Below are 27,094 nucleotides of genomic sequence, written 5' to 3'. Positions count from 1 at the left end.
AGCTTTTTTTAAACTGTGAAACAAATTAAAATCCAACAGGAATGAGTCTACGAAGAATATCAGCAGGAAGAGCAGGGGTAAGGACGAGATAAGCTGAAAAATATCTGAAGCAAATGTTTGGAATGGTGAGTCAGGAAAATCATGCTCCAAGGGGAATGAATCAAAGCCAAATATTAGAGCATACTTTGGCAGCCAAAGGGGAACTTTACTGTACAGGGGTAGCACTATGTTCACTGAAGTATGTGTTAGGCTTTAAAAAGATGCAACAGGTAAAAGATGCTGTGATATCAGAGAGCAATTGTTCATTTCTGTATTGAGTGAATGTCTCTGTCTCTTTTAGTAGCAGAACAAAAGCCACTATTTAGTAAATCTTTATAATGCAATATGTAAATACTCAGTCATGTAATTAGAAACAAAACATAGTTTTTTAAAATTATCTCTTCCCTCATATTTTCACAATCTCTCCCTAGATTATTAAAGCTTTGCATATAAAATATAAACAAGCAAACCGCTTTGGTTTTACATATTTACATATACACATATGTACTCTTATAGTGGGTGATGTTATTTCCAAAGTATTCAAGTTCCTAAGGGGAAACAGAGAAACAAAGTCTGTATTTTCACCAACCATTTGAAGGTAAGTTCTTAGGTTCTCAGCATCTTTCAAAATCTGAGAAGGAAAATATATGTTTGACAGTGAACTCTTCATTATGGGGGAAGGGTGGAGCTCTTGTTGACTTTTAACAAAGAAGGTCCAGGCAGAACCACAGGAAGGCAGAAAACAAGTTCCTTCATTTACTATTCCTCTTAGATGCTGGCCTACAGGGTGAACTCTGAAAAGTCACATGGATTGCAATTAGGTTACCCTCTTCAGAGTCACCTAATTAGCTCTTTACATCAATGAACTCCTCAATTCACTATTGATGGGTTGGTCTATACCCTGCTGTGGTTTCTCAGCAGCCCATCAAATTAAAAATGTCAGCATGTTCTCTGGAGGATGGTGGACAATGAAGTCAGCCCAATCCAAGGCAAATAGAGCAATGGAATGTTCCATAGTGAAGCAATTCTGCGATGCTTCAGAGTTTCATAAGCACTATTACACAGGCAAATCTTCAGAGGGACAGACCATCAAGTTTTACTCAAGCTATGTTGCTTTGTTATTTATGGTGCTATAAGAGAATTATAGAGAAAAAGGATAAATATTTGTGAAAAATTCTTTAGAAAGTAAACATGTTCACCACACTTAGAAACCCTCTTACATTCTAGATTTGTAATTGACATTTATGACCATAATTTTCAGCCATCACTGCTTTAACCATGCACTTAAATAAAGTGCCATTGTATTTAAAATGTGTTTATTTAAAATGAAACGTGATGGTTAGATTATAACACATGGGATTATTTTTCCTACCTCAGTTTTATTTACAATGTGCAATGTAGAAATCTAAACTAAAGTCTATATATTTCTTTATGTGCTACAACTGACCTCAGTTGTTCTTAACAATAATTTATAGTGCTTTAAGTCTATCTAACTCACTGGACTCTCAAAGGGTTACAGCTACAGCTATCACTGCCGTTTTATATCACTTGATCCTTAGTGTTTAGTTACTTTTCTTATTTATGTGGCAAAATTATGACAAAGGCAACTTAAGGTGGAAAGAGAGCATTATGACTCATGGCTTAAGAAAGGATACAGGCCATTGTGGAGATAAAGTCATAGCTCAAGATCAGGAGGTGGCGGGTCATATCCTGTCTGCATTTAGGAAGTCTAGGGTCATTGACCCACTTCCTCTGTTTGTGCTCCATCTCCTAAAGGTTCCACAAATCACCCTAATAGGGACATCAGCTAGAGAACCAAGTGTTTAAACATATAACGCTCTGAAGGGCATTTCAGATATTCAAATAGCCATACTCAATGAATATTTTTAGAATAAATAGAACTATTCCTTATGAAAGCTTCTACTGCCTAACAAAACAGATATTTTTTATTCTCTTCCTCTTTTAGGGATAAATGAAGAATTTTGTCATATAAAAGATTTTCAATGGTGAAGAAAAGACTGACCAGAGGAGGAGAATGGGAGAATGGCAGTGAAGAAATGATAAAAATGTGAATTCCATGACTTGAATTTATTATCCCTTCTATGCTGTACACCTTGACCTGTGAAAGTCAATGCTGTACAGATTCTAACAGGGACAAATGAATTCCAAAAGCTAGGGAAGTGTTTAGTTCAGTTCTCTTAGTCCTGGAGACTGCAATGCAAGACAGAAAATCCCTAGCCAGTAGCTACTGGCCTTTTGCCACACAAATGTAGCAGTGATCTCTCCCCACCCCCACAGTAAAGGCTGAAGAGAGATCCTTGGTTTCTACCCTTGTCAGACTCTAATGAGCACCAGAAAGCTCCAGCTGTGGTTATGTCAGAGAAGTCCAAGAGGGCAGCTGGAAGTCTCACGCCCACTGGGCAGTAATGAGGACACTACCTGATGGTGTTTATGGAGACATATTGGGGAACCTGGACGTTCAAATTCCCACTCAGCAGTATTGCTGTGCCACTCTACTTCCCGATGGGTAGAAATCAGAGAAGACCTAAGGGAGAATAAGGACTTTTACAATCATCAGCAGCAATGAGGTCATGTGTCAGTCTTTGGTTATCTAGCAAACAGTCAATAGCTTTCTTGCATCTCTCCTTCAAGGAGGTCCAGTAGAGATCTGATAGAAAGCTTGATGTCCCAAGAAAGCCCTAGGAAATGAGTAGCCCTTCCCTCTTGGTTTCAGAGGAGGCAGAATGCAGACTTAGAATTCTGTCTCCAGTTGGGAGTGTATGTATATGTACTACCCCCCCCCCATTCCCAGAGGATCTGAGTCAGAGGAGTCCTGTTAATATCAATGTTCAAATAAGAATGAGAATCTCCTAACATAATGCAAACTCTTATATTCTAGATTTGTAATTGACATTTATGACCATAATTTTCAGTCATCACTGCTTTAACCATGCACTTATTAGGCATTGAATAAAGTGCCATTGTATTTAAAATGTGTTTATTTAAAATGAAACGTGATAGTTAGATTAAGAAACAAATGAAGAAACAGGTGAAGAAAGAAATCATTAGTAAAAGGGGAAAAAAGCAAGCAAGCAAACAAAGAAACAATAAACAGGCAGTTTTCAAAGTGAATAAGAGGAGACAATCACCGTACCTCAAGACTGTGATGACACAGATGCTAGAATTGCATGGCAGGAAGTTTTAAATCAAGTATCAAAAAAAATTTTCATGAGTGATTCTAGACATGTTAGAAATAGAGAGAGAATGAGAAAGGTTCAGAAATAAACAGTAGATAGAAGAAAAATAAATAAAATATTAGAACTTGAAAATACGGTAAACAAAATAATAAATTCGTCAAGTAGTCTGGACATCACAATGGAAAAGTCAAGGGAATGAAATGTTGAACTTCAAGATAGAATGATTGATCAACTTTATCTTTCTTCTCCTCTTCTGTGATGATCATTGAGCCTTGGAAAAACTTATACAATGCAATCTGTGTTAAGAGATCTAGGAAGAAAAATCCATGAGTCTTAACAGTTGAGGCCAATTTATAATTTTTAACACACAAGTAGACTAACCCTTTTGGAAATATGGAAATGCAAAGTGATATTCTGAAGTTAGTAAAGGGCTACACAGTCATGTATTTAACATGGTACCTAATGGTGAAAATGAAGAATTTTCTTACAAGATAAAAAGTAAGGAAGAGACACTCATTTTAAATCCCTGCATTCAACAAAACACAGAAGGTTTCAGTAATTAAAATGAAGCTAGGAAAGGAAATTAAATAAATATCATTAAGAAAGAATGATACTCCTCTGTCTGTATTAGAAGATGTTATAATTATCTATATGGAAAATTCTACAAAAATCAAAATCAAAACAAAAATCACTAGATCTCTTAGTTAAGGTTTGCATAATCACAGAATATAAGAGAAACATGAGCAATCAATTTCATATCTCCAAACATGTACATACATATATATATATTAATTAACACATAGATGTAACAGTACAACATATGATGCCATTCATACCCTGTTTAAAAACCAAGTCCTTAAGTCTCAACATAGCAAAACATTGTCATATCTTATGTGAAGAAAACTATAGAATACTGATTTTAAAAATCTATGAAAATGGAGACACATATAGGAATGATTACAATAATATGATATAGCCATAGAGTCTCCTGTCAAAGACACAACATTAAATTTCTGAAAGCAGGATTATTCTGTACTTGATATTGACAGTCAAAGGAACTGCAAATATTAAGCAGACCTAAGAAAAGGTGAATGAACTGGGAAGAACTGCCAGTTCTACCCTCTCTTAAGACATTATGTACAGCTGCTATCATCAAGATGCTGTGGTATTGACAGAGGTTAGACATATTGATCAATGATGCATAATAGAAAACCCAGGAATAGATTCACACAGACATGCCATATTAATGTTTGACAAAGGTCCAGTGTCAGTATAATGGAGGAAAGTCAAAATAGAGTTGAAGCATGTGAGCATTGTTAGGGGAAACAGAAAACAGAAAACAAAATATGACTGATTTGATGAAAGGGTTACATCCTGTACAAAAATTAAACCACTCAAGTCGCATGCTTAGATATAAAATGTGGAATTTCAAAACCCTTTGAAAGAACTAGTGGAAAATCTTTCAACGAAATACTGAAAACATTCATAAAAGAAAGAAATAGTCCATTTAATAAGTGTCTGTGTATTATACTTAAATGCATGAAACAGTGTCATTAAGTACTACCCAGGTGGGAAATGCAAAATAAAACTCTGGTGAATTATCACTGATATATGATTGATATATGACATATACTGAGACATACACACACATATACATACATATATACATATAATCAGTATAGGTCAAGTAAAATGAAAATGTATTGACAATGCCAATTCCTGAATAACTGTGTCATTGAAAAACCGAAATTATTCCTACACTATGGTGGGAATGTAGAAACTAGATGACTCATACATAGTGGTGGAAATTTAGAAAGTAGAACATTCATACATGGTGGTAGAAAGTTAGTACCTAGATTAATCATACATGGTGATGTGAGGGCAAAAATTAGGCCATTCATACATGGTGGTGGGAATGCAGAAACTAGATCATATATGGTGATAAGGAATGTAGAGACTCGATCACTTATACATGGTTGTGGGAAAGTAAAAATCAGATAATTTTTATTATCATAAGAAAAATATTCCAAAAGCACTGACATTAGCACATAGTAACTGCTCAACACACATTGAAGTGATAAACCCCATTGAAGACTCCTCCTGGGCTTCTGTTGTGGAAGGGCTGGAAGAAAGTTAGAATTTCTAGTCTCACATAGCTCTTGAAACCTCTTCTAGGTTTTTCTTTGAGTTTCCAGATTTCTTGGAATTCTTTTGACATAAATTTGAATGTTTAAATTCTTATCAGTCCATTCAAAAATTTATAATTTATGAGAACATTTGTTAATTTGCAATATTAAATGTCAGTCATGGTTACACATTCAAACCTGAACTGTCGGTATATGTGGTTGTTTAAAAAGGAATGGCTCCCGTAGGTTCATGTATTTGAATGCTTAGGGAGTGGCACTATTTGTTGGAGTAGATGTGGCATTTTGGAGGAGTGTGTCACTGGAGTGGGCTTTGAGGTTTTAAAAGCACAAGCCAGGCTCAATGTCTTACTCTTCCTGCTGCCTTCAAATCCAGATGTGCAACTCTCAGCAGCTTCCCAGCACCATGGCTGCTTGCATACAGCCATGCTCTCTGCCTTGATGTTGATGGACTAAAACTGTCAGCAAGCCCCAATCAAATGGTTTCATTTATAATAGTTGCTGTGGTCATGGTGCCTCTGTACAGCGCTAGAACACTGACTAAGAGTATATGAAGGACCTTAATAACATTGTTTAGAACTGACAGAGTAATACTGTGTTATGATTTGCTTAGGCTTTAATACAGTGTTCCATGCATAGTTGCTATCAGACACAAATTTTTGTAGTGAATTTATTACTTATAATAGCACATTGTAAGTTTGTATTAATTTGTCAATAATGGTAGTCATAGCAATTTATTAGTAATAGTCTAAAGTGAGCATTAATATCTATAGAAGAAAAACAAAAAAACGAGCCTGGTAAACACTAAGCTGGTCATTAAACTCATATTTTCATCTCTCACTTATGTGTGGCCTATGCGTTTTCCTTCTCTTCATTTAGTTAATGCAAATTCATCTGATTCAACTCAGACATTATTACTTCATCATGAAGTGTCTTTTTTTTCTTGCCAGGATAAACTTTATTTAGAACATTAACACAGTTTCAGGATTATACTCATGCAATTAACTGACGGATCTATGTATTTTCAACCAAGCTATGAAGTTTATTATCTAGAGTCTTTGCTGCATAGAATAGGCCTGGTAGATTTAAAGTACTTGTGATGAGATAAATAAAAGTAGAGAAAACAGAGTGTTGAAAGTGGGAGTGATGGAAACAATGCATGAATGAATGAACGTGTTCCAAATGGAGAAGACTCTTGGGCAAACAACTGATTGTGGGAGGACATAATAAATAAAAATTTGTTAGAAGTAATGTACAGAAACTGAGAACATAAGCAAGGACAATATAATATCATCAACCTGTAAGGTAGACTGGAAGTAAGGAGGGTTATTTGATGGCTATTGCAAAAATTCAAAGGAAAACATAAGATTGACTCTGAAGAGCCATATTATTTCAATAAAATAAAATGTGGAAGTTCAGCATGTTATTTCAATAAAATAATATTTAAAAGTTTATGCTCATTTTGATACAACAGAAGGGTAACTAAACAGAGGGAAGTGGAACCGTCCAAGACTGTTAGGTTGAGCACTATAGTGATGATGATGCAAATTACTGGGATAGAAAACCACAGAGATGAGTATGTTTGGGATGTAAAGAGATGAGTTTAGTATTCAGCATATAACTGGACTTGTGTGAAACCTGTGAGATTTTTATCTATCAAAGTTTTGGAAGCATAGACCTAGAGTTTAGGAAATATACAGAAACTTTATGGTAAAGTTCCTTTTGAAGCATGGTCTAAGAAAAGAAATTGGATGCAAATGGCTTAAAGAAGTAAGGGAAAGAGGACAGAGAATAAGAAACCAAGCACTAGATTACTTTAGCTATACAATTTTGACTTCCTATGGGGAAATATTTATAGCATCAATTATACCTGTGACTTCAACTCAATGGATGCAAAAGAGTTTTATTGCACCTTCTAGACTATAGAGAGAAAGGCATAAAATCACCAGGCACTTTTCCAAATGGTCAGGCAGTTCCAATTTCTAAAAGCAGACCCCCTAAAAGCTAGAAACTGAGCTAATAATTGCATAGCATATTGATACTCCAGGAAGAACACATAAATGGACTTAAAGGAAGGGCAATAGCAGCAGTTATTTTGAGAAGGTTTGTGTTTTGGTAATGACAACTTACACATGATAACTGAAGCAGTGCAAAGGGACATCACCTTACAGAGGAGATTATAGGCAGAGTGAGAAAAGAATGGCCTTTAGGATTGAGGGAGTAAGTAGAATCCATGCAAACTACGAGCACTAAGCTGTGAGGAAGCATGAAAATCAGTGGAGTGTAATTTCAGAATAACAAAAGAAAGATATATTATTTTTGTTACATCAAAGGCTACTAGCACTTACTTTTCTGCCAAGAGTTCTATATAATTAGGAATTTTAAAAAAAAATGCCTACTTCTGATAGTTCAGGATTCTCAAAGTAGTTTCAAAGAAGGTTTCCCCAAGGACTCTCAGCATGAAAACATGAAGTAGAATATCATGAATGCTGGACTGAGACAATAAATCCTGTGTTTCTGTTCCATCTACACAAGAAGATTTTGATCTCAGGAAAAAAATACCAGTAATATCAAGACAACTGGTCCACATCTGGTTGAATATGACTCTAAAATATTTCACTGTTTTATCCTGAAGCTGGCTGTATGCTTTTCAGGCAAAGGTGCAAATTAAATAGCTGACATTCTGCACTTAATTCATTAGTTCATTCAATTATCAGTTGTTGAATACCCACTCTGGGCTAAATTGTGGGACATATCAGTGACTAAACCTGGACATGTCTTTATCTTAACCTCTAGATATAACAAATATTGACCAAAGGAATAAATATAACTCATGCACTGCAGTTGAGACAGATGTTATAAATGAGAAAAACATAATAGACCACATAACAGGAAAAATGCAACTGGGTTGGTAAAGACAAGGACTGTAGTTGAGCTGAAGGGGCTACTGGAAGATGAAGGACAATCCAAATTTATTTGGAATTAATTAATTCTACTTTATTTCTATACTGTGGTTGTATAGATAGTGTTGATTTGTGAATAGATCTAAGGAAGTACCTAAGATAGGCCATGCAGTTACCATTAATCATGAACATGCTCATTGGGATATAAAAAATGTTGGTACAGTCAATTTGTATTGAACGTTCCTAACTTGACATCCTTGATTTTTATAGTTCAAATTAAACTTCATCAAATTTCATTCATTTTATCTATGTCCATTTTCAACAAAGGTGTCATATTACTTATGAATTCCATCATCTTAAAATTTTTAAGTGTTTTGTGAATTAACATGTGATCTATCTTAGAAAATTCTTTGAGTATACTTGAGGACAGTGTGAATGTAATGACACACCATTCTATTGTTAATGAAATTCTTTTTGGATGTTGATTAGACCCATTTGATGTTTCATGTTGCCTTAAGTCCATAGTTCTGATTCTCTCGTTAGGTGATTTTAATCAATTATTAAAATGACATATTAAACATTTCTACTACTTTTGTCTTGTCTTTCATTTCTTCCTCAATTATATCAATGTTTGCTTTGAATGTTTAGGTAGTGTGCTATCTGGTACAATGAACGAAGAAATATTTCAGTGGTACAAGGAATCCCTGCAAATTTATGGAAATTAAACAGTACACTATCAAATCAATGGGCCATTGAAAGAGTGAGATTATAAAATAAAAACAAATGACACTGAAAACACAGTAGTTGTAACAGCACACAATACCTATATAATCTCAAGGAAGACAAAATATAAGTATTGAACAGGGAAGGTGGGCACAAAATTTCAATCCCTATCTGAGGAGTTATTGACAGTTGAAAGGTGCTGAAAGAGTATGGTAGTTTGAATGTAATTCACCCCAATAATCTCTTAGAAAGTGACATTATTAGGAGGTTTGGTTTGTTGTAGTGGATTGGGCCTTGATGGAGGAAATGTGTCACTTTGGGGACAGACTTTGAGGTTTTCTAGGCTCAGGATACTGCCCAGTGTCTCAGTTGACTTCCTGTTGCTTGAAAGATGTAGGACTCCCAGCTCTTCCTTCAGCACTACATCTGCCTTCATGCCACCATGCTCCCTGTCATGATGATAATGGACTGAACCTCTGAAAATGTAAGCAAGCCTCCTCAATTGAATGTTTTCCCCTTTAATAGTTGCCAAGTTCATGGTGTCTCCTCACAGCAATAGAAAACTCTAACTAACACAGAATGGGAGAACAAATTACTTTTTTTGGGTGTTGTCACTGAAGGTTGAATACCTCACTGTGCATGGCCACACATCAAGAAATGTTAGCAGCCAAAAAATTAGACTAAATTGATTGATAAAAGAGGACAAAAAGTAGCGTGGGTAGGGAGCTAGGCCTGGTTGGATACCTGGGAAGTGGGGTGGTGGTGAATATTATCAAAACATATTGTATGAAATTCTGAAAGAATTAATAAAATATTTTCAAAAGTTCTAGCTACAAAATGGAAATATGTACTACAGATGATTTCACTGATGAATTCTACTAAATTTGAAGAAAAAAATCAATGTAAATCTCTTAAACTCTTCCAAAAAATTGTAGGGAGCCGGGAGCAAATCCCAATGCATTTTATGAACTTAGAATAAATCTAATACCAAAGAAAGAAAGTAGACAACATCTTTGACAGGTATAAAAACAAAATCCTAAATAGCTTATTAGTGAAAAGATTATATCAGCATACAAAATGTTCAAACAACTATTGTAGCTTTATATTTAGAATTCATTCATTATATGTCCCTTTCTCTGATGCTCATAGATATAAAACACCCATGAAGCAAGCAGAATGCCATATAATATTGAAATGGTTATACATTATGACTAAGTAGGATTTATGCCTTTGATGCAAGGACAGTTCAATAAATAAAAATATCAATAGTTTTGATAGCATTACTACAATAAATTATGAGCAAAAATACATTATCTCAATGTAAGACCAAAAATGTATTGGCAAGATGCAATTTTGTAACAAAACATGAAATAAACCAGAAATAGAAAGAAATTATTTTCTATAAAACACTATATATATATAAAATACTCAACTACTAATGTTTTTCTGTCAGCTTAACAGCTGCACATGAATTTACTGATATTTTAATTATCATCTGCCGCCCCACACCCCACAGTAAACACCCCACCATCCACTCAGGCTGCAGCCTGGAGGACCTCCCAGTCTGACAGCCCCTTCCCAGCTGTGATATGTAAGTTTAAACAAAGTCTCTACCATTCTGTTTACCAATAAAGACTCTCAAGTAAGATGTGGGGGTGAAAAACCTGCTAGATCAGAAAGGCCAAGAAGAAAAGAGCTGACCTTACTTTTTGGCTAGAGACCCAACATGAGATATGTCTCTTCAGTCATCCCATAACCATAATCCAAACTCAAGCCCCTACTTTTTTCTTCCTGTATATCTTTTTTATCCAAATTGCTAGCTTCTCTATGACCAATTCCTGTCAGCTAGTTGCTAGCTCTGCCCCCTAATTCAAGGTAAACTTTAACAGTTTCAGTGTGTCACAGTGCGAACAAAACCCTTGCAACAAACTACCACTATCCCACTGGAAAAAGCTGAAAGCATTTCCTCCAAGATCAGCAAAAATGAAAGATTCAGAGGCTGACCACTTCTATTCAACATAACATGGCAAATGTTAGCTAAAAGAATTAGGCAAGCCAAAGAAATAATAAGCATCTAAATTTGAATGAAAGGACTGAAAATACTTTATTTTTGCATGACATAATGTCCTTTGTAAAAAATTTAACATTTCCACAAAACCTGTTTTGAATAAAAAAGTGAACAATGTTGCAAGTTACATAATCAATATATAATAATTCCACTACTATACATAAAAACAATTTACATATAAGTCAAAGAGTCAAAGGACTGTATACCTTTGTTACAAAATGTTTACAGAAAATTAAGGGAGGCAATAACAAAGATATTATGTCATATTGGGATGCAATATTACCCATATGTCACGTAATTAAATATGAGATATGGACTATAATCTCTGCCAAAATTTTAATGACATTTTTTTTCATAGAACTGAAAGTTACCTGAGACAAGAGGAAAGATAAATCTGTTTATCAGGTAGTGTTGGGCAAACTTGAAAATAAGTTTTCATGCAAATCCACATGCAAAATAAGAAAATTGCAACTATAATATAGCAAGTATAAAAATCAATTTAAAGTGTTCTTAATTGCCTGGAAGAAAATCAAAAGCAGAGGCTACCACAGTTTCAGGCCAGCAGGGAAGACTCCTGTGGGCAGGCCTCTCCATTAATACTCCCCATTGGACCCTGCAATCTACAAGACCCACTCCCTACCCCAAACCCACCTATCCCCCTGTAACCTCAGTGGATCCCTGAATACAAAATCCCCCAGCTCTGACTGGACCAAGAGTGGGTCCCTGAGACACAGAATCCATCAACTCCAATTAGACCAAGAGGTACAATTAGACCAAGAGTGGCCTCCTGAGACATAGACACAACAAGCACAGATTGGACCAAGAGCAGCTACCTCAGACACAGACACCTCTTGCATCTATTGGCTGAAGAGATGGGTTGACACCAGTGCAAAAGTATATACAAAAACATAAAGAGCTATAGGGCACCACCAGTACCTAGTGGTTCTACAACAGCAAGACCTGAACATCATAGCATAGAAGAAGCAGAAGAAGGTGACCTTAAAAATAACTTTATGAAGGTGGTAGAGGCCTTTAAAGAGGAAATGAAAAATTCCCTTAAGACATTGAGGAAAAGACCAAAAATTGGAAGAAATCAATAAATTCCTTAAAGAAAGCCAAGAAAATCAAGAAAAAAACAATTGAACAGGTGAAGGAAACAGTGTAAGACCTGAAAATTGAAATAAAAAACAATGAAGAAGACACAATTTGAGGGAATGCTGGAAATAGAAAATCAGAGTAAACCAACAGGAACTACAGAAGCAAGCACAGCAAACAGAATACAAGAGGTGGAAGAAAGAATCTCTGTCATGGAGCATACAATAGAAGAAATAGTTTCATCAGGAAAGAAATCACTAAAGCAAAAAGAGTCATAACACAAAATGTCCAGGAAATCTGGGACACCATGAAAAGGCCAAACCTAAGAATAATAGGGATAGAAGAAAAAGTAGATTACCATCTCAAATGCATAGAAAATATATTCAACAAAATTATACAATAAAACTTCCCAACTTAAAGAAGGAAATACCTATGAAGTTACAAGAAGCTTATAGATCACCAAATAGACTAGAGCCCCCCAGAAAAGTCTCCTCACCACATAATATTCAAGCCACTAAGCATACAGAATAAAGAAAGAATATTAAGAGCAGCAAAGCAAAAAGGCTAAGTGACTTATATAGGCAGACCCATCAGAATAAAACTCACATTCTCAATGGAGACTCTGAAAGCAAAAAGGTCCTGGATAGACATAATGCAGACACTAAGAGACCACGGATGCTATCCCAGACTACTATACCCTGCAAAATTTAAATCCCCCATAGACAGAGTACACAAGATATTCAAAGACAAAACCAGATTTAAACAATACATATCCACAAATCCAGCCCTACAGAAAGCACTAGAAGGAAAATTCCAACCTAAGGAAGTTAGATGCACCTACTAAAACACAGGCAATAGATAACCCCACAGCAGCAAATCTCAAAGAAGAGAAATACACACACACTACCACCAAAAGATAACAGGAATTAACAGTCACTAGTCATTAATATTCCTTAATACCAATGGACTCAATTTGCCTATAAAAAACACAAACCAAAAGAATGGAGACAAAAACAGTATCCAACCTTCTACTGCATACAAGAAACCCACTTCAACTTCAAAGACAGACACAACCTTAGCATAAAAAGCTGGGAAAAGACTTTCCAATCAAATGGATTAAATAAGCATGCTGATGTAGCTATCCTAATATCTAACAAAATAGACTTCAAACTAAAATCGATTAAAAGAGATGGAGAAGAACGTTACATATTCATCACAGGAAAAATACACCAAGATGAAGTCTCAATTTTGAACATTTATGCCCAAATAAAAGTGCACCCACACATGTAAAAGAAACATTACTAAAGCTTAAATCACATATCAAATCCCACACACTAGTGGTAAGAGACTTCAGCATCCTACTCTCAGTAAGGTCTGCTAGACAGAAACTTAACAGAGAAATAAATGATCTAGCAGATGTTATTATTCAAATTTTCTTAATAGATATCTACAGAACATTCCACCCTAACACAAAAGAATATACTTTCTTCCCAGCACCCCATGGAACCTTCTCTAAAATCAAACAGATACTCAGTCACAGAGCAAATTTCATCATATACAAAAAAAATGGAATAACCTCCCATATTTTATTGGACCACCATGTCTTAAAGTTAGATTTCAACAACAATAAAATTTACAAAAAGCCTCCAATCTCATGCAAATTGAATAATCATCAACTGAATTACCAATGGGTCAAGGAAGAAATAAAGAAAGAAATGAAAGACTTTCTAGAATTCAATGAAAATTAATGTACAACATACTCAAACTAATGGGACACTATGAAAGCAGTTCTAAGAGGAAAATTCAGAGCACTAAATGTGCACATAAAGAAGTTGGAGAAATCTCACACTAGTGATTTAACATCACACCTTAAATCTCTAGAATAAAAAGAAGCAAACTCATCCAGGAGGAATAGATGCAGGGAAATAATCAAATTGAGGGCTGAAATCAATAAAATAGAAACAAAGAGAATAATACAAGGAATTATTGGTTCTTTGAGAAAAATCAACAAGATAGATAAGCCCTTATCCAAATTAACCAAAAGGCAATGAGAGAACTCCAAATTAACAAAATCAGAAATGAAAAGGTAGATATAACAACAGACAACAAGGAAATCCAGAGAATCATCAGGTCATATTTCAAAAACCAGTACTCTACAAAATTGGAAAATCTGAAAGAAATGGACAATTTTCTGGATAGGTACCACATACCAAAATTAAATCAATCAGATAAAAAATATAATAAACCTATAATCCCTAAGGAAATATAGACAATCATTAAAATCTCCCAACCAAAAGCCCAGTACCAGATGGTTTCAGTGCAGAATTCTACAAGTTTCAAAGAAGAACTATTACCAATACTCTTCAAATTGTTCCTCACAAAAGAAACAGAAGAAACATTATCCAACTCTTTTTATGAGGACACAGTTACCCTGATACCTAAACCATAAAAAGATGCAACAAAGAAAGAGAATTACAGACCAATTCTCTCATGAACATCGATGTAAAAATTCTCAATAAAATACTGGCAAACTGAATCCAAGAACAGACCAAGTAGGATTCATCCCAGAGATGCAAGGATGATTCAACATATGAAAGTCTGTCAGTGTAATACACCATATAAACAAACTGAAAGAAAAAAAACAACAACACATGGTCATCTCATTAGATCCTGAAAAAGCCTTTGACAAAATCCAACACCCCTTCATGATAAAGGACTCGGAGAGATAAGGAAAACAAGAAACATACCTAAACTTAATAAAGGAAATTTATAGCAAGTTGGCAGCCAACATCAAATTAAATGGAGAGAAACTCAGAGATTCTACTAAAATCAGGAACAAGACAAGGCTATCCACTCTCCCCATATCTATTCAATATATTACTTGAAGTTCTAGCTAGAGCAATAAGACAACAAAAGGAGATAAAGGGGATACAAATTGGAAAGGAAGAAGTCAAACTTTTGCTATGTGCAGACAATATAATAATATACATAAATGACCACAAAAATTCTACCATGGAACTTGTACAGATGATAAACACTTTCAATAATGTGGCAGGATACAATATTAACTCAAAAAATTCAGTAGCTCTCCTATACACAAATGATAAATGGGCTGAGAAAGAAATCAGAGAAACATCACCTTTTATAATAGCCACAAATAATATAAAATACCTTGAGGTAACTCTAACTAAGCAAGTGAAGGGCCTGTATGACAAGAACTTTAAGTCTCTGAAGAAAGAATTTGAAGAAGATATCAGAAAATGGAAAGATCTCCCATGCTCATGGATAGGTAGGATTAACAGAGTAAAAATGACAATCTTACCAAAAGCAATCTACAGATTAAATGCAATCTCCATCAAAATCCCAACACAAGTATTCACAGACCTGGAAAGAACAATACTCAACTTCATAAGAAAAAACAAAACACAAGGTAGCTAAAATGATACTGTACAATAAAGCCACCTCGGAGACATCATGATCCCTGACAAGCTCTATTATAGAGCTATAGTAATAAAAAAAAAAAAAAAAGCTTGGTATTGGCATAAAAAACGATATGTGGACCAATGGAATTGAATTGAAGACCCTGACATCACACACCTATAAACACATGATTTTTGAGAAAGAAGCCAAAATTGTGCAGTGGAAAAAAGAAAGCATCTTCAACAAATGGTGCTAGCATAATTGGATGTTAACATGTATAAGATTGCAAATACATCCATATCTATTGCTATGCATAACATTCAAGTCCAAGTGGATTAATGACCTCAACATAAATCCAGTTACACTGAACCTAATAGAAGAGAAAGTAGGAAGTAGCATTGAATGCATTGGCACAGGAGATCACTTCCTAAATATAACACCAATAGCACAGACACTGAGAACAACAATTACTAAATGGGAACTCCTAAACCGAGAAGCTTCTGTAAAACAAAAGACATGGTAAATAAGACAAAACAACAGCCTACAGAATTGGGAAAAGATCTTCACCCACCCCACATCTGACAGAGGGCTGATCTCCAAAATACATAAGAAATTCAAGAAACTGGACATCAAGTCACCAAACAATCCACTTACAAAAAGGAGCTACAGAGTTAAACAGAGAATTCTCAACAGAAGACTCTCAAATGGCCAAAATCCATTTAAGGAATTACTCAACATCCTTAGTCATCTGGTAAATGAAAATCAAAACAACTCTGAGATACTATCTTACACCTGTCAGAATGGTTAAGATAAAAAACACTGATAACAGCTTATGTTGGAGAGAATGCAGAGCAAGGTTAAATACTCCTGCACTATTGGTGGGAGTATAAACTTTTACAGCCACTTTGAGAATCATTAGAGCGATTTCTCAAAAATTTGGAAATCATTCTACTTCAAGACCCAGTTATACCACTCTAGAGCTTATACCCAAGGAATGCTCAATTATACCACAAGAATAGGTTCAACGATGTTCATAGCAGCATTATTCATAACAGCCAGAATCTGGAAACAACCTAGATGCCCCTCAACTGAAGAATGGATAAAGAAAATGTGGTACATATACCCAATGAAGTACTACTTAGCAGAAAAAAAAAAACACAATAACATCATGAAATTTGCAGGCAAATGGATTGAACTAGATAATATCATCCTGAATAATGTAACCCAGACTCAGAAGGACAAACATAGTGTGTACTCACTCATCAGTGGGTACTAGATGTAAAGTAAAGGATAACAAGTCTCCAACCCACAGCTCCAAAGATGCTAACTAACAAGAAGGACCCTAAGAGAGATGCATGGATCACCCTGGGAAAGGAAAATAGATGAGTTCCCCATGAGTAAACTGGAGGTATGCAGGGTGTAATAGAGTCTAAGGGATGGGGCTGAGTACATAAGGGAAAAGAATGGTCAAGTTGGAACAGGGATGGAGAGGGAGAGCAATGAAAGAGATACCGTGATAGAAGGAGACGTGATGTGAGAAACCAGGTGCTAGGCAAGTTCCCAGGAATTGACAAGGATGAACCCAGTAATAGTGAAGGGTGCCTGAACTGGCTTACCCCAGTAATCATATCAGTGAATACCCTAACTATCATCATAGAGCATTCATCCAGTAAAGGATGGAAACAGATACAGAGATCCACAGCTTCAGGAGTCTAGTCAAAGAGAGAGAAAAGGGATTCTCTGAGCAAGGAGCATCAAGATCATGATGGAGAAACCTACAGAGAACCAATCCAAACTAGTGGGAACTCATGAAATTTAGACCAACAGCTGTGGAGCTTCTATGGGACTGTCTGCATAAGTGAGATAGTTGTGTAGCTTGATATGCTTAAGGGCCCCCCCTGGCAGTAGGATCAATATTCATTCCTGGTGCTTGAGTTGGCTCTTTAGAGCCCACTACCTATAAGGGGATGCCTTGCACAGCCTTGGTGCAGTGGGAGGGGCTTGGACCTGCCTCAACTGAATGTACCAGGCTATGCTGACTCCCCTTGAGAGAACTGACCTTATTTGAGGAGGAAATGGGAGGTGGGCTGGGGGAGAGGTGGAAGTGGGAGGAGGGAAGAAAAGGGGATCTATGGTTTGTATGTAAAATAAAAAAATATTAATTAAAAAAGAAAATCAAAAGGTAAATGTTTACAACATAAATAATAGGTAATGATTTAATGGATAAACCACTTGATAGCCACTAAAACCTGGCTATCAAGTGTTAAAAAATAGACACATGTGAAAATAAAAATTTGAAAATACTAAAGTTAGTAAGAGAGAATAAAAAAAGGGAAACTAATGGAATGTACAAAATGTTTTCAAATTTTATATCTTGTAAGATACTACTTTAAAAAACATTCAAAAGACACATGAAATTCAATAGCAAAAAAATAACCAATTACTAAATAAAAATAAAAACCCAATGGAAAACTCAATCTAATAATTTATGTTTTCCATACAGAAAACATAAAGTATATCAAATATAAGAAGTGCTCAACAAGACTGGAAAAAGAACAAATAAAAATGAGAGTGTATGCTGTGGGATGGTCTGTATGTCAAATTGCTCTGATTGGTCAATAAATAAAACACTGATTGGCCAGTGGTCAGACAGGAAGTAGGTGGGACAAGGAGAGAGGAGAATTCTGGGAAGCAGAAGGCTGAGGTGGAGAGACACTGCAGCTACCGCCAGGACAAGCAGCATGTAATGACGCCGGTAAGCCACCAGCCACGTGGCAAGGTATAGATTTATAAAAATGGGTTAATTTAAGATAAAAGAACAGTTAGCAAGAAGCCTGCCATGGCCATACAGTTTGTAAGCAATATAAGTCTCTGTGTTTACTTGGTTGGGTCTGAGCGGCTGTGGGACTGGCGGGTGACAAAGATTTGTCCTGACTGTGGGCAAGGCAGGAAAACTAAAGCTACAAGTGTAGGAGATAGACTTTAACATGTTGTTAGCCTTACTGTAGTTATTTCCTGTCTCCCGATATGACCAAATACCTGACAGAAACAACCAAATGGGAAAATATTTGTTTGGGCTCATACTTTTAGATCGTTTAGTCTATGGCCACCAAATATATGAGTAGGTATGTGAGTAGAATAATATCATGTCCGGGGTGTGTGGAGGACAAGCTACTAGTTTTATGGTGGACAGGAGTCACAGGATAAAAGCAAAGAACACTAACATGAAGTCACCCATTTTCAGTCCAGTTCCACTTTTCAGAGTTCTATCATCATTTGATAACCTATTCAAATTTTAACAAATGAATGGTTTAAACACTCCTATGGCCAGAGTCTTCATAATGTAATGTTTTCTGTGAATTCTCTTAGTAACACATCTAGAGACATGTGTCACTGATTTGTCAGGCTTTCTAAATTCAGTCATCATAAATTAAGATCAGTCATCAGAACATCAAAAGTTAAATAAGTGAAGAGAAGGTCATGTTGTGGCAGGATGGCAGGGCCAGTGAAACCTTGTGCTCTCTCCATGGAACTATACAATCATACAACCACTATACAAAATTGTATAGAGTTTCTTTAAAAATTGAAATTACAACTACTCTTTAAATGAGAAACTCCACTTCTGGACATTGATTTAAAAAATAGAAATCAGGACCTTGAAGAGATATTTGGACTCTCACATTCATTGCAACATTAATCACAATAACTAAGAGGAGAATGAAGCTTAAATTTCCATTGATGGATGGGTGGATAAAGAAAATTGAACATCATTCAACCAGGAAAGAGGAAATCTTGTAATACATTGTCATGTGAATGAATCTTGACGATATTTATCAGTGTAACAGAGGCTAGTCACAGAAGGACAAAACTATCTGTATCCACTTCTAATGGTAAAAATCTCAAATATCAAATTTATAAAAACAAAAAGTACAATGAAATTTACAGAGGTTGAATAAGATGAAAAATAGTGATATGATGTTCATTGTTTCATAGATGCGCTGTTAATACATGTACACAAATATATCTCAAGTAGTATTCTTAGAGTTTCCAAATCCATATTATAATGTGAAGAGAAATCCAAGCCAATTCAGACAGAAAACACACCATCCTTATCTCTATCTAGAATGTTAAAATAATTGCTTAAACCCCAGAAGACATGAGATACCTTATAATTTAGCATCTGATTCTCCTTTAATTTGAATCCTGATAGAGATTCTGGTCTTGAACAGTTTAGTAGCAAAGTACTCTAAATCTTCCCACTCAGAAGTTGTTAGAGATTGATGTGGGTTTCAGTTTATTCTCATGGTTCTGTTCATATTACTTCACCTTTTATCTTCCCATTTTCATAGGCATGTCCCTTTTGTCTGAACATCTGGCTTCCTCTAGGTCCACCATTTACCCACCACATACAAATTAATTAGTATTTAATCACATCGGTAAATCCATTTGTATAACAACAGATTCAACCCTTGTATCTCTTTTCATGCTAACAAGATGAACCAAATGTGGATCATTAGGTGACTTTGAATATAGAGTTTAGTTCTCAGGTCCACATAAAGAGAAATAGAATAAGTGTGGGTCTTGTATCTTGGGAGATATGGTAAAGCCCCCTGGCCTGCTACCTAGTGTCTTCAGCTTTGTTATGTAGTAAGTGGTATAAAATTAATGGCATAAAATTGATATAAATGCTAATTTAAATTGTTTTAGATGTGTGTTTTGGAATGTTGAGAATAAGAATATTTGACAAGAAGTCAATAAATCTTTAAAGGCCACAAACAGGAATTTGAATGACTCCTCATTACTTATTACTATACACATAAGCTGATGTATCTCTCACACCTCATTAGAAAAAAAAGCAGTAGATAACAGCACAGAGATCCACAAATGGCCATCATGCAGAGAATGAGACTACTGAATGCTCATTTCTAAATGGGAAGTGTATGTTATACTCCTCCTCCTTGGGATCAGGGGTCATCATGGAAGATAGGGCGGAAAGATTTTTAGAGCCAGAGGTGGTGGTGACTGCAAGAAAACTGTTTTCCAGATATAATGGGACAGTCGTACATATGACATCACAGCGACCGTGACAAGATGCACAAGATCTTCATATGCTGAAGATCTACAAAAGCTGAGCATGGTTGTGGGGAGGTGATCATGAAATTCCACTCATACCTGAGGAGCTATTGGCATTTGATAGATGCTGGGAGAAGGAAAATTGAAATTTTTTAAGAGTATGATCCCAGGAAGACGTTAACCAAACTTCAGGACAAGCCTCACATCCAAGAGTATGTGGGCAATATAAATTGAACTATGTGGGTTAAAAAAATAGACAGAACATGAAACTGGAGAAACAAGGAGGTGAGAGTAAATTTGGGAGATGTTGATGGATGAAGGTGAATCTGGTCAAAATATATTTTATGAAATTATCAAACAATGTGCTTAAATCATAGAAGTGGAAGCAATGAGAAAGACAAAGTTGTTGTCCTCCCAGGTCATTACATGATTTTTACTAAATTAGATATTTTAGAAGAAATAATGGGGCTTTTCACTTCTTTCTCATTGCTTCCATTTCATCAATGGCAAAATGAGATGTAATGTGATTTCCATTATCTTCTGTATTATCCTGCCATCTAAAGGTATCTGTGGATGTTTTACTAAGGATTTTGGTAGCCCAATGAGGTAATCATGACATTGTATCATTATTGCTGGGCATTTAAAATATCCCTTATTTTCTAGAATTTTTTTTTGCTTCATTGCTCTTTCATACAGAAGGTTTTTTTTTCTTTAAACACAAAAGCATATAAAACATTTAACTCCTTACTGTGGTGATACTGTGTCCCCAATATATTGTGCATCTTAATAAACTTATCTGGGTTCAGAGAACAGAACAGCTGCTAGACAGATATAGAGGCCAGAAAAGGGTGGCACACACACACCTTTAATCCTAGCATTCTAGAGGCAGAGATCTATCCAGATCTCCATGAGTTCAAAGTCACACTGGAAAGAGCCAGGCATGGTGACTCACACCTTTAATCCCAGGAATTGATGGCAGGAAGCAGAAAGGCATATAAGGTGTGAAAACCAGGAACTAGGTCTGTTAAGCTTTTAGGCTTTTAAGCAGCAGTTCAGCTGAGACCCATTCAGATGAGGACACAGAGGCTTCCAGTTTGAGAAGACGAGATCAGCTGAGAAATTGGTGAGGTGAGGTTGGGTGTGGCTCATTCCATCTCTCTGATCTTTCAGCATTCACCCCAATACTTGGCTCCAGGCTTGTTTTGATTAATAAGACTGCTTAAGATTTGTGCTACACCTTACCCTGAATGTGCCCCCACCTTTGTAGTCAATGACTCAATTTTCATGAAATAGAATAGATGATATCAAAGGGCATATTTTTGCCATGTATACATAGCTGTCATAGCCTCTACAATAATAGAAATTGTGTACTTTTCATAGCTTAGGAATGATCAACTATAATAATTGTTATGAATCCTCATAAGCTCAGAATTATATTATGTATAAAGCTACAAAATTAAAAACAAAATTTCCTGAGAACACCTTTCTACATTCATTTAAATTCATGACCACCTACATCACTGTTATTTCATGTATATATGTATATAAATAGATGCTCCTAAGTATAATCTGTTTAGTCTGTATAATATAGGATATCATAAGCCGACAAATATCAATTTAATGTGGACACAACTGTAATATAATTTGTTTGGTGATGCAAATTGAAGATTTCAGGACAGTTCATTCCCCAGAATCAGGTCACGGTCAAGGTAGATTAGACAAGAAGAGTAAGACTGGGATGTTTATATCTGTAACTCTGGAGTTTATAATATTGTAACTAACTGAAAGAAGGAAATAACTTGTTGATTTTAACTGAGATAGAGCAAGGAAGCAAAGTAATAGCCACACTGTATCTAGGTTATCTTTGGTTTAAATTTATTTCACTTTATCATATCTTTATATAGACTACAAACTAGTTCCTGTAGGCAGAGTTTTCCTGTCCCAAAGCTGCTCTCAAATACTCAGCAGTCGCTTCCCAAATAATTGACTCAGAGACTTCCTATTACTTATATATGTTTGGCTGGTAGCTCAGGCTTCTTACTACCTAACTCAAACACTTTAACCCATATTTCATATCTATGCTTTACCACGTGGCTCATGGATTGTACCTCAATTTCCACAAGTCCCACTTCCTCACCAGCAGGATGACATCACTCTTGACTCCACCCCCTTCCCATCATTCTCCTAGTTTGGTTGTTCCACCTATAATTCCTTCCTGACTGCAAGCAATCATCTTTTTATTAAACCAATCTGAGTGACAAATCTTCACAGTGTACAAAAGGATTATTGAACAGCAAGTTCCCGTATAGACAATGCCAATTCTCTGTCTTGCTCTCTCCCTCTCTCTCCCCTCTCCCTGTTTCTGCCTATGTCTTTCTCGCTCTGTTTGTGTATGTACATCCATACATACACAAACACATGCACACAGAAATTTGATCAAAACACATCTGCAAGGAGACTGGAATTCAAATGTGAGCTGTATTACTTTTTATCATAGCCCTATAGATCAACCATTTTTACATCTCTGAACTTCAACTGACCCTCAATTATTACATAAGAAAAATAAAGATATTAATAATTATCTTTCAAAATTATTGTGAGCAATGAGGCAGTGTGTGTGAAAATTATCTGGTATGACTTATGGCATATAGAAGAAGGGAACATGGTGTCATGACTGCTACTACCTTCTCATTTTTTTGTTTATTACTAAACATAAACCAGACATTCTCAACTAAATATCCCTTTGGCTTTTGTGGTATTTGGGTGCCAGGTATAAATAAAAGCATACTTAGGCTTTTACAGCTCTCCTGGCTAGTGAACTAAATAGCTGGACTTCGCCACATAGAGCTTTTAAGGGAGAACAGAGTTTTGTGAAAACCAATGTTAAAAATTAAGAAATGTTCCATAAAAACTGAGATATCTGTTTTCCTTCAAAGTATCAGAATAACTGGCAGGATGCCCTTGCCTGTGCTCTGATCAAAACCACCAAAGCTGAGTAGTGAGAAGTCATGAAACTTTTCAAAATGGACCTTCTGCTCCAGCTTGTGCACACAGGCATACAGGCACACACAGGTGCATATTTGCTAAACACACAGACACACACACACAGACACACACAGACACACACAGACACACACACACACACACACATACACACACACACACACACTGTATTACTCACCCAGTATCTGCATATATTCTGAGATTTAGAATTTTGGAGACTCTGAGAATGACCAAAAGGTAGTTTCCATCTGGGGAATTTTTAGAAATGGACAGATATGAAAGACATAAAATGCTCTGGAAATGAATTTGAGGAAATTCTCCAGCTACTTGACCTTTTCAACTCTGGGGTTCAAAATATGTGAGTTTCTTTTGTCTTACACTTTGAATGATGTTGTAGCTTATAGACCTTTGACTAAGTTTAAAAATTATTCTGCTCTAGGTGGCCAATATAGTGAATGGTTCATCTGCTGAAGCAAATTGGTTTTCCTCAACAACTCTGCTCAGTGGCTTCTGTTAATATTCAGAATCTGTTAAATTTGTATGGAAACTTAAAGTATCTAGACTGTAGAAATGAAATTTGTATGGATACCTCTGACAGATCTTGACATAACTCAGCATTCTGATGTATAAGTTACAAAGTTGCTTTTGTAAGGAAGAACCTTCCACCCCCTCTCTGTGTGCCTGTGTGTGTGTGTGTGTGTGTCTGTGTGTTTAGCAAATATTCACCTGTGTGTGCCTGTATGCCTATGTGGCTCACAAATGTGTGTGTGTGTGTGTGTGTGTGCGCGCGCGTGTGTGTGTGCGCGCGCGTGTGTGTGTGCTAACAAATGCACATAGCACTATGATAGGTTGGTGTGGGTTTATTGGAGTGGAATGGGAAATCACTTACAAAACTACTTCAAACGTTTTTAGGTTGGCTTAACAATTGATTTGTTTGCTTTTATTGCAATTACAGAATTTCTCATTAGACTTTTCATTTATAAATTGCCTGATTATATACCATATTTTTGAGCAATGAAGATTAGTTAGAAAAGCAAATTATTTTAGGGATTTTGCTTGAGCAATTAATTTATAGATGATCGTGTAGTTTTGTTTTTTTTTAATAAGCACTTACTTATCTAGCTCATGCCCAGTACATTTTAAAGTAATCTGCTTCAATGGAGTCTTTCTTACAAAGTCTGAGAAGATAAATACTGCAAAAAAATTAAGTCTCACTCTTGAGGTACTTTTTTTTATCCTTTGGGGAATAACATCTTTTTTTATAATAAAGTGTGAGTGATGGATTTAAATAGGACTCTTTATTTTCAAGAATGCAGCTCTTCCAAAAGTATTGTAGATATTAGATTGTCTACATCTATTAATGTAATGTTTCCACAGACATTCTCGCCACATTTTCTTTTTCAAAAAAAGTTCTTATAATATTAATAAATTGAACTTCCCATACTGTATCAAGTAAGTATGATATAGTAAAAGAACAAACACCTACCTTTTGTAACAGGAATCTTAAACAGTCTTTATTAATAAAACAAACCTGGAGCCAAGTATTGGGGTGAACACTGGAAGATCAGAGAGACAGAACAAGCCACAGCTAACCTCACCTGGCCAACTTCTCAGCTGATCTTGTTTCCTCAGACTGGAAGCCTCTGTGTCCTCATATCTGAATGGCTTTCAGTTGAACTCTGCTGCTCAAAACCTAAAAGCTTCACCAGCCAAATGCTTCTAGTTTCTGGTCCTCACACCTTATATACATTTCTGCTTTCTACCACCACTCCCTGGGATTAAAGGCTTGCTTTCTGGGATTAAAGGCGTGTTTCACCATGCCTGCCATTTCCGATGTGGCCTTGAACTCACAGAGATCCAGAGGGATTTCTACCTCTGGAGTGCTAGAATTAGCACCACCATTTTTTAGTGGCTGTTCTGTCTCTGACCCCAGATAAGTTTATTAGGGTGTACAATATTTTGGGGGAACACAATACCACCACAACCTTTCATTTCTAGTTGCTTGAATTATCTATTGGATATCTGACTGTTACAGGGGGGAAATAGACACTTTTCATGTATTTTGGCTTCTATCCAAAGATATAGCAGAATTTGTCTAATTTTCCCAGTGAATGCCCATTTTATTTTCCTTTCTGGGGGAACTGACTGTGTGGTCCTGATCGTTATAGAATTATCTGGTCAGGCTAAGAGATACAGTAAATAGATACGTTAGTGGAATGAACTTATGAAGGCATTTCAGATTGGCAGCTGTAATTACTTAGTGGAAATTTACTCAAGATACTTGCTATTGATGCATTGCTGGTGCTAAAGATCTTTAATTACCCAGAGCAACTGGTTTGCGGTTTCACATCTCAGAGGACAGAAAGCAGTTCCTAGAGCAAGGCATTGTAAACACTGCAAGGTTCTGAAGCATTCTTTCTGATCAAAGGAAACCATGGTGGCTTCTCATGCAAGAGGTCAGTGGCAAGCATGCTCAGTTAGTTCTTAGGACAGAGCGCTCCAAATATCTCATGAGAGTAGGTAATTTTCCTTTCTCAAAGGCAATGTACACATAACAAAGAAAAAAGACATATAGGTAAAGCACAACTGTGTCACTTACCACCTTGGATTTGAGCCAAATGTTTGATTTACAATATCTGATTCTTTAATTGGCAAGTGCAATCTATGCCAAGGTGTAATCAAGGACCTTAAATAATATAAACATGCAAATTCTAGCACTGTGCTTGTCAGGGAATCATAGTCAGTGCCTGGATGGAGGTGTGGTGGCATTTGAAGATTATACTCTGCATCAAACAGAATTTGAATATCGACATTTTTAAGAATATTTGAATATAAAAAATAAAATAATATGGGAGTGTGGCCAAAATTTAAATATAAGATTTATTTATGATTCCTGTTTAACTTATGTTCATAGAACAAAAGTAATCTTAGACAATTCTGCGGTGCATGCTGGCATTTTTAATGTGACCCATTCCTTGTGGTAATGTGTGTTATTGTCTTTTCTTTTCTTTTTCTTAATTAATTTTGGTTTCATTTTACCACAGTTCCCTCTCCCTCCCCTTCTTTTGCCTCCCCCACTCCTCCAAGTCCCCCCCACCCCAACCACCATCCACTCCTCAGATGAGGCAAGGCCTCCCTTGGGGAGTCAGCACAGTCTGGCATACCAAGTTGAGACAGGACCAAGCCCCTCCCCTGTATCTAGGCTGAACAAGGTGTCCCCATAGGGAATGGGCTCCAAGAAGCCAGTTTATGCACTAGGGATAGATCCTGATCCTACTGCCAGGGGCTCCACAAACAGATTAAGCCATGTGTGGCATTTGGTACATGTGGGACTCTGACAGAAGTCAAGAGCTTTATAATTTTTAATGTAAATATTTCCAGTTTATATCTCATGGAAAGAGTGAGGAGTGAGTGTTCCTGGTTGTGCTG

The sequence above is a fragment of the Peromyscus leucopus genome, chromosome 10 (genome assembly GCF_004664715.2).
Source record: "Peromyscus leucopus breed LL Stock chromosome 10, UCI_PerLeu_2.1, whole genome shotgun sequence".
Classification (NCBI taxonomy): domain Eukaryota; kingdom Metazoa; phylum Chordata; class Mammalia; order Rodentia; family Cricetidae; genus Peromyscus; species Peromyscus leucopus.
Note: the sequence above shows the minus strand (reverse complement) of the source record.